General features: G+C 43.1%; 1 protein-coding gene across 1 annotated transcript in view; it reads right to left on the bottom strand.

The window, feature by feature from the left end:
- The window catches only part of LOC139558527 (RNA polymerase II subunit A C-terminal domain phosphatase-like), a 156,081-nt gene that overhangs the window by 87,922 nt on the left and 61,087 nt on the right, over positions 1–7,072 (bottom strand). The gene's annotated exons all lie outside the window — the stretch shown is intronic.

Genomic DNA, 7,072 nt, shown 5'->3' with positions numbered 1-7,072 from the left:
GAGAAAAATTCAGACAATAACTTTTCAGGGATTTTAAAGATGGTGGCATTAACTCAAGGGCTCTCCATCCCTCTGTGCTTCAAGTAAAAACCCCTCAACTTTGTGACAAATGTCACACATATCACATCTATTTTGCTCAGGCAGTTCAGTTGCAGTGTGGGGGGAAGATTATTAATTTTCTAGACGAATTGATTGCTGACGATTCTGTGCGTCATTGCCATCCTAACCCACTATTACAGCCCCTCAACTTCATGGCCAGAGATGTTCCTTCCTGTATGTTACATCAACACAGCTAGGGACCATGACGGCATTAGTAGCCAATCACAAGTCTCTATTATTACATTCAAAATGCCTCGACTTCCTGAAGAAAGCTCTTAGCCGCTGCGGAAATCAAGCATCCGACCACACCATTCCAGATGTCAAGAGTAGCATAACATGGCGTGGAGTGGTGGCTGATTGCAATCATTGCAGAATGAAGAGTGGGGTAGAGGAGGGTACCTCCCACCTCCTTCCTCCCGCTAGGCTGCCTCTCACCTCCTCCAAAGATAGACCATCTCCCGCAGAGGTGAAAGTGCTGTACTTTTCATTGACAAAAAAAAAACTACCTGAAACTGCTGTTAAAAAATATATATATATTTTTAACTACGACCATTCACATTCAATCATCCACATAAATCACTGTTAATGACTTATGGGTAATAGGTACTAATGCGCCGTCAGAATGAAACCGCAATATTCAGCTCATGACTTCTGAGGCTGACCTTAACCTACCTGACTGACTGAAAGTTGAAAGTGCAGATAAGGGAGTATAGATGTGCTGAAAAGTTGGAGGTTACATAAGTAGCCATTCAAAGCTGATTTAAATGGTTAGAAGGGCAGTGTTGAAATTGTATTTTTCTCTCCCAGTTGTTAATTACAGAACTTGACAACATCATATTACTGTTCTCTGCCCTGACGGTATCCATGGCAACTGGCCATGGAAAAATTAAGTAGTCGAAAGTCGGGAACATTAATCAGTATTGTCTAAATATAGTCTAAATATCGCAGATCGCAAAAGTCCTAGTCAATGGCAGCTTTTTGAACGGCCATTTAGTAAACAGAGGGCACAGTAGGCTTATATCCCACACGGATTCGGAGAAATGTTATTCTACTCCTGTGGTGAAGGAGAATGAACAAAAGGAGCGGAGGAAGGCAAGGTGCATTCTTCATTTAGTTTTCAGTTCTGTTGGCATCCCACATATGCCTGTGTGCATTCAACTGAATGAAAAGCTGCACAAAGAAATGACAGTGCAAACATGTACTTTTATTCAAGATAACGAATTGAAAACTCTGTTTCTCACTCAATCTCTGTTTTTGATGTTTTCATACTTGGATGAACACACCTATTTTCTTCTGTATCCCTCCATGTAAAAAAAAAAAAAAAAAGTAAACATCAGCTGTCATTCATTCTACTGAAAAGATAGAGCTGGGGTAAGGGGTATTGGCCTAGATACCTTTTTAATTGATTGATTAAATAACTTCAGGGGACCAGGACGCCAGAGGGGATGAAAGTCTCAAGAGAACAGACGCTGGTTCTACAGCTCTCTAGTTCTACTGTATCTTAGCAACAGGTTCCTGTCAGTTTAGAGGCTAAAATGAAGAAGTGGTGGAGGTGAGGGATGTAAAGATGGAGAAGAAAAGAGATGGAGGCATGCTCACCTCTTAGTCCAAAATAGAACCAGTCCAATTCAGTCCCATGTACATCCGGTCATTCCGTAGATGCTAGTGGCCCAGAACTATCATATTCACTTTGCCAGACTCACTTTTCTTATTTATTTAACAGTACGACACCATTATTATACTAGCAGTGAGGGATATTTAATGTTGTATGAATGTCTTAAACTAAGTACTCATATAAATGCCAGGCTTCTTCAAATATAGTATTCAGAGGTACTGTATCCTGAGGTTACTGTAAATGCCCTGCAAACAGACAGCTTTACACATTAAATCACTAGAGGAGATAAAGGGAGAGCGAGACGGAGAGAGGGGTGGATGCAAAGATTGGGGAAAAAGACAGAAAGAGTGAGAAAGAGGGATGGGTGGACAGATAGACGGGGAGAGAGAAAGCTAGCGTTAACAAGGCAAGCTGCTCTTCATCCCTGGTCTGTTTAATGGACTTCATTTGCATGTCTATCAGCAGTGTCAGGGCCCTGAGGAGACGCTGGTAGAGTGAACGACTGTAGCACGGTCTGCCAGACGTGGCACTGATAGAACGCTCTTTCATGAAAACGGCTAGCGTGATTCCTTATTCTACATGTCAGAGGCATGTTCTACATCATTTATTTATATCTGAATGCTTCACAAATGTTGGGCGGGCAGGTGGCCTAGCGGTTAAGAGCGTTGGGCCAGTAACCTAAAGATTGCTGATTCAAATCCCGAGCTGACTAGTTGAACAATCTGTTGGTGTGCCTTTGAGCACTTAACCCTAATTGCTCCTGTAAGTCGCTCTGGAAAAGAATGTCTGCTAAAATGTACCTTGCTGAACACGGCCCAGGTGCCCAACAGACCAGTGCCCGGTTCTATCTGCAATCACAAGCCTGAACATATACAGATGGACCAATCAGAACACATCTTTCCCATCTCCCTCTTAAGTATTGTCTAGGCTAGTCTAGCCAGCAAGTAAAAAAACAACACTGTCAGAAATCTGAAAGTAAATGTCACGTCGTTGTTCAGTGATGACAGTAATTCGTCTGAAGCTCATAATACATTTCTTAAATGTAGTTGATGTGATCTGACTATCTTGATAAAATTGTATTATTCCAGCTACAGTTTTCTTAACTGAACATGTCAATTCAGAAGTGTCAGAGCCTTATGTCTGAACCCAGATTGACATTTCAGAGCTATAAAAATGGTGCCATCTGCAATTGCACACTACCAATAAAAAAAAAAAAATGGATTTACAAATATTTCAGGATTTTTATACTCAGTACTTTAGGGACCTTTAAGGTGAGGACCTTAATGGGTTATAAAATATGAATTCACAGCAAAACAGTTCTTAGCTGGATTGTGGAAACTTTGATGCTCAATATCTCAGAACTATGCTTCATGCAGATAGAACCTTTATAGTGACAACTAGCCAGATGGCCACAACTAGATAACTAGCAACATAATTCAATCACAACGGATTCGTTTTTGAACGAAGCAGCTGCCTGTTAGCTATTCCACTGACTCTCAGCAGCTAACTAGCCATGTGAAAACTGCAAATGACAATGATAGCTGTTTAGCTAACGTTAGCTGCATGCAAACTGGCTTGTGTTAATAAAATTATTTATTTCATCTTGCTAGATAGCTAGCGTGGTAAAGCATTTAGGGTTGTGTGCGTTGTGCTGTACTTACCGCCCCATTCGTTTCATATGAAGTGTGTATATGAAGCCTGGCTCAGTTATCAAACTAACATCAAGAGACTTGATTGAGTAAAAAATATATATTATGCAGCTTTATTGTTTTAGTTAGAACAATTCAGATGAAAAGGGGGTGGATTAGACTGGGAAAAGTGCCTTATTATTATTTTTTTTAATCGTCATTCCTTTCGGCTCCCCTCTCAGGTTGGTACCCAGCAGGCCTCGTCTTTTGTTCCATACCGTGTCTGCGAATACAAAGTTTTCGCCCCCACCCCTCCCGGAAACCACTTTCTCAAAGCTAAAGATCCGGGTCACGTTCTGCACATGTTATTTACCATATAAAAAACAATCAGCGTTTGTGTGATGTTGGCTAATCTCTATATTTGCTGCCATAATGTAGCCACTAGCCAGAGTTCCTGAAAATATAACACTACCTCGTTGACTACCTGTCTGCCTCCTGCTTAGCCAATCTTTTGCAATGATGAGCCAAGAGAACGAAAGGCAAGAGAACGAAAGGCCTCCTACTGTGCTAAGTACCTTTCGGCCTTCAGATTTCACGTTGTGTCTGACCTCTTGGGTCTAACAAGGAACAATAGATCTTATGACAGCAGCCCTAATGCTCCACCTCCTATCCGCCTCTTCTATTTTCCTGGCCATCAGTCTTCTCATCCTGCTCTCTCTCTCTCCGAGTCCAACATGGCTGCATTAAGGAGATGCTTTCATTGTTTGCAGGTTCTGTGTGCTTGTACACAGGCAGACAGTCACAGAATGGTGCTGTAGCCCTTCTGTTTTCTCCTTGGGCCTGTTTCTGTGCCCGTCTCGCTTTCCGTCCCATGCCAAATATACACAACACATGTACTACAACAGTCAACTACAAGAGTTTAAAAGGTTGAACACCAGTAGAAAAGCTAGTGGTGGATATCCACGTTCAAATGGCTTTATGGAGATAAAATAAACTAGAAAGTTATTTTCCCGCCACTTAAAATGTACTTTAAAAAGGACATATCTTCACAGACATATAAAGATTAATCTACAAAGCAATTATATGTGATTAACTCATTTTAGATGGTCTTGTAGTATCAACAGGGACTACAAATTCTAGGTTGCTAGCAACAACATTAGCGCAGCGTGCTAGTTAGCTTACATTCATCATCTACAAATTTAGAATCAGACGGAAGATCTGTGCTATGTGAACAACAAAACATGTACTGCCGACATTCTGGGCAGCGGTGCTTAGTACCTTTCGGCCTTCAGTAGCCTTGAGTTGTAACACACAAACTGTCAGATCAGCAGACTTCAACAAGGCATCTGTCCATGCCTCTCTCTTCCTCAAGGTATAAAACTAAGCCCAAGCTCCTCCACTCCTCATTTAGGCGGGACTAGGGATGACGGTTTGAAATAATTAGTATCATGAATTTTTGTCAGATATCCGGATATTTGAAATAAACTTATGTTTTGACCTGAGCACTGCTGCGCGAGGGATAGAGGCTGGCGCTCTATTGCTGCAGCTGCGGCGGGGGCGGTGTGTGTGTGTGTGTGTGTGTGTGTGAGATGGGGGCGAGCAGATGGAGAGAGAGACGCAGTAGCCACTAGCAAAGGCAACTCAGCTACAGCCAATATTAGCTAACTTGTAGCAGCCACAATGTTATTTACCATCCCAAACAGTGCCTGTTTTGACTGGAGTAGCCTAGAGAAGCTAGCTAGAGAAGCTAGCTAGGTAAGCTAGCCAGCTATAGCTAGCTACTGTAGGCTAATTGAGGCTACATGCTGAGCCTTCTCCCCATCCCCATTCCGATAAAACAACAGCCTACCTGTTGGTTTCCCGTTGTAGCCTACTCCTTCTCATTTCACTAACATTTAATTCCGTAATTTTATTCCATCCTGCATTGCATTAGAGAACTTACTCCACATTGAGCTAATTTAGAAAAAGCCTTTTCAGTGTTAAAATAGGCCTAAGATTTTTTTTGGGTTGTAAAAAATAAATCACAATTATTCGAATACTACCCTCCCTTCGGATAATTGAATAAGCGTGCACATCCCTAGGCGGGACCCCATATGACTGAGGACCTGTCCCACCTGGCTTCCCTGTGGTGTGGGTGGAGGACACAGATGGAGGCCTTTACACCCTGTTTCCAGGCTCTAAACTGGGCAGCGTCAGCACAGAGCAAGACAAGCATCTGGGAGGCAGATTTCTGGAAGTGTAGACTCGCTACCCTGTCCCGCAGAAGTGGGAGACTGTAACCCTAACCCCCTCCATCTGGCTTGAAATGTTTCCAGCATGGAAACATCACCAAGGAAACAGACCAAGCCTGCAATATTGAAGGATGGATGGCTACTTCGGTATTACCCCCACTAGACTGTAGTGGTTCTGTGGTGAGTCACAGAGCACCAATCAGAAACAAACCTGCGATCGTGAATATGACCGCATCACTTACCTTCATAGTCCTTACCTTTATAGCTACAGACGTCTTTAAACTCTCATCATTAAGTTGCTTGATGAAACACATACAGTGGGGAGAACAAGTATTTGATACACTGCCGATTTTGCAGGTTTTCCTACTTACAAAGCATGTAGAGGTCTGTAATTTTTATCATAGGTACACTTCAACTGTGAGAGACGGAATCTAAAACAAAAATCCAGAAAATCACATTGTATGATTTTTAAATAATTAATTTGCATTTTATTGCATGACATAAGTATTTGATCACCTACCAACCAGTAAGAATTCCGGCTCTCACAGACCTGTTAGTTTTTCTTTAAGAAGCCCTCCTGTTCTCCACTCATTACCTGTATTAACTGCACCTGTTTGAACTCGTTACCTGTATAAAAGACACCTGTCCACACACAATCAAACAGATTCCAACCTCTCCACAATGGCCAAGACCAGAGAGCTGTGTAAGGACATCAGGGATAAAATTGTAGACCTGCACAAGGCTGGGATGGGCTACAGGACAATAGGCAAGCAGCTTGGTGAGAAGGAAACAACTGTTGGCGCAATTATTAGAAAATGGAAGAAGTTCAAGATGACGGTCAATCACCCTCGGTCTGGGGCTCCATGCAAGATTTCACCTCGTGGGGCATCAATGATCATGAGGAAGGTGAGGGATCAGCCCAGAACTACACGGCAGGACCTGGTCAATGACCTGAAGAGAGCTGGGACCACAGTCTCAAAGAAAACCATTAGTAACACACTACGCCGTCATGGATTAAAATCCTGCAGCGCACGCAAGGTCCCCCTGCTTAAGCCAGTGCATGTCCAGGCCTGTCTGAAGTTTGCCAATGACCATCTGGATGATCCAGAGGAGGAATGGGAGAAGGTCATGTGGTCTGATGAGACAAAAATAGAGCTTTTTGGTCTAACTCCACTCGCCGTGTTTGGAGGAAGAAGAAGTATGAGTACAACCCCAAGAACACCATCCCAACCGTGAAGCATGGAGGTGGAAACATCATTCTTTGGGGATGCTTTTCTGCAAAGGGGACAGGACGACTGCACCGTATTGAGGGGAGGATGGATGGGGCCATGTATCGCGAGATCTTGGCCAACAACCTCCTTCCCTCAGTAAGAGCATTGAAGATGGGTCGTGGCTGGGTCTTCCAGCATGACAACGACACGAAGCACACAGCCATGGCAACTAAGGAGTGGCTCCGTAAGAAGCATCTCAAGGTCCTGGAGTGGCCTAGCCAGTCTCCA

The sequence above is a fragment of the Salvelinus alpinus genome, chromosome 29 (assembly GCF_045679555.1).
Source record: "Salvelinus alpinus chromosome 29, SLU_Salpinus.1, whole genome shotgun sequence".
Taxonomy (NCBI): domain Eukaryota; kingdom Metazoa; phylum Chordata; class Actinopteri; order Salmoniformes; family Salmonidae; genus Salvelinus; species Salvelinus alpinus.
Note: the sequence above shows the minus strand (reverse complement) of the source record. Positions and strands in the feature narration are given on the sequence as shown.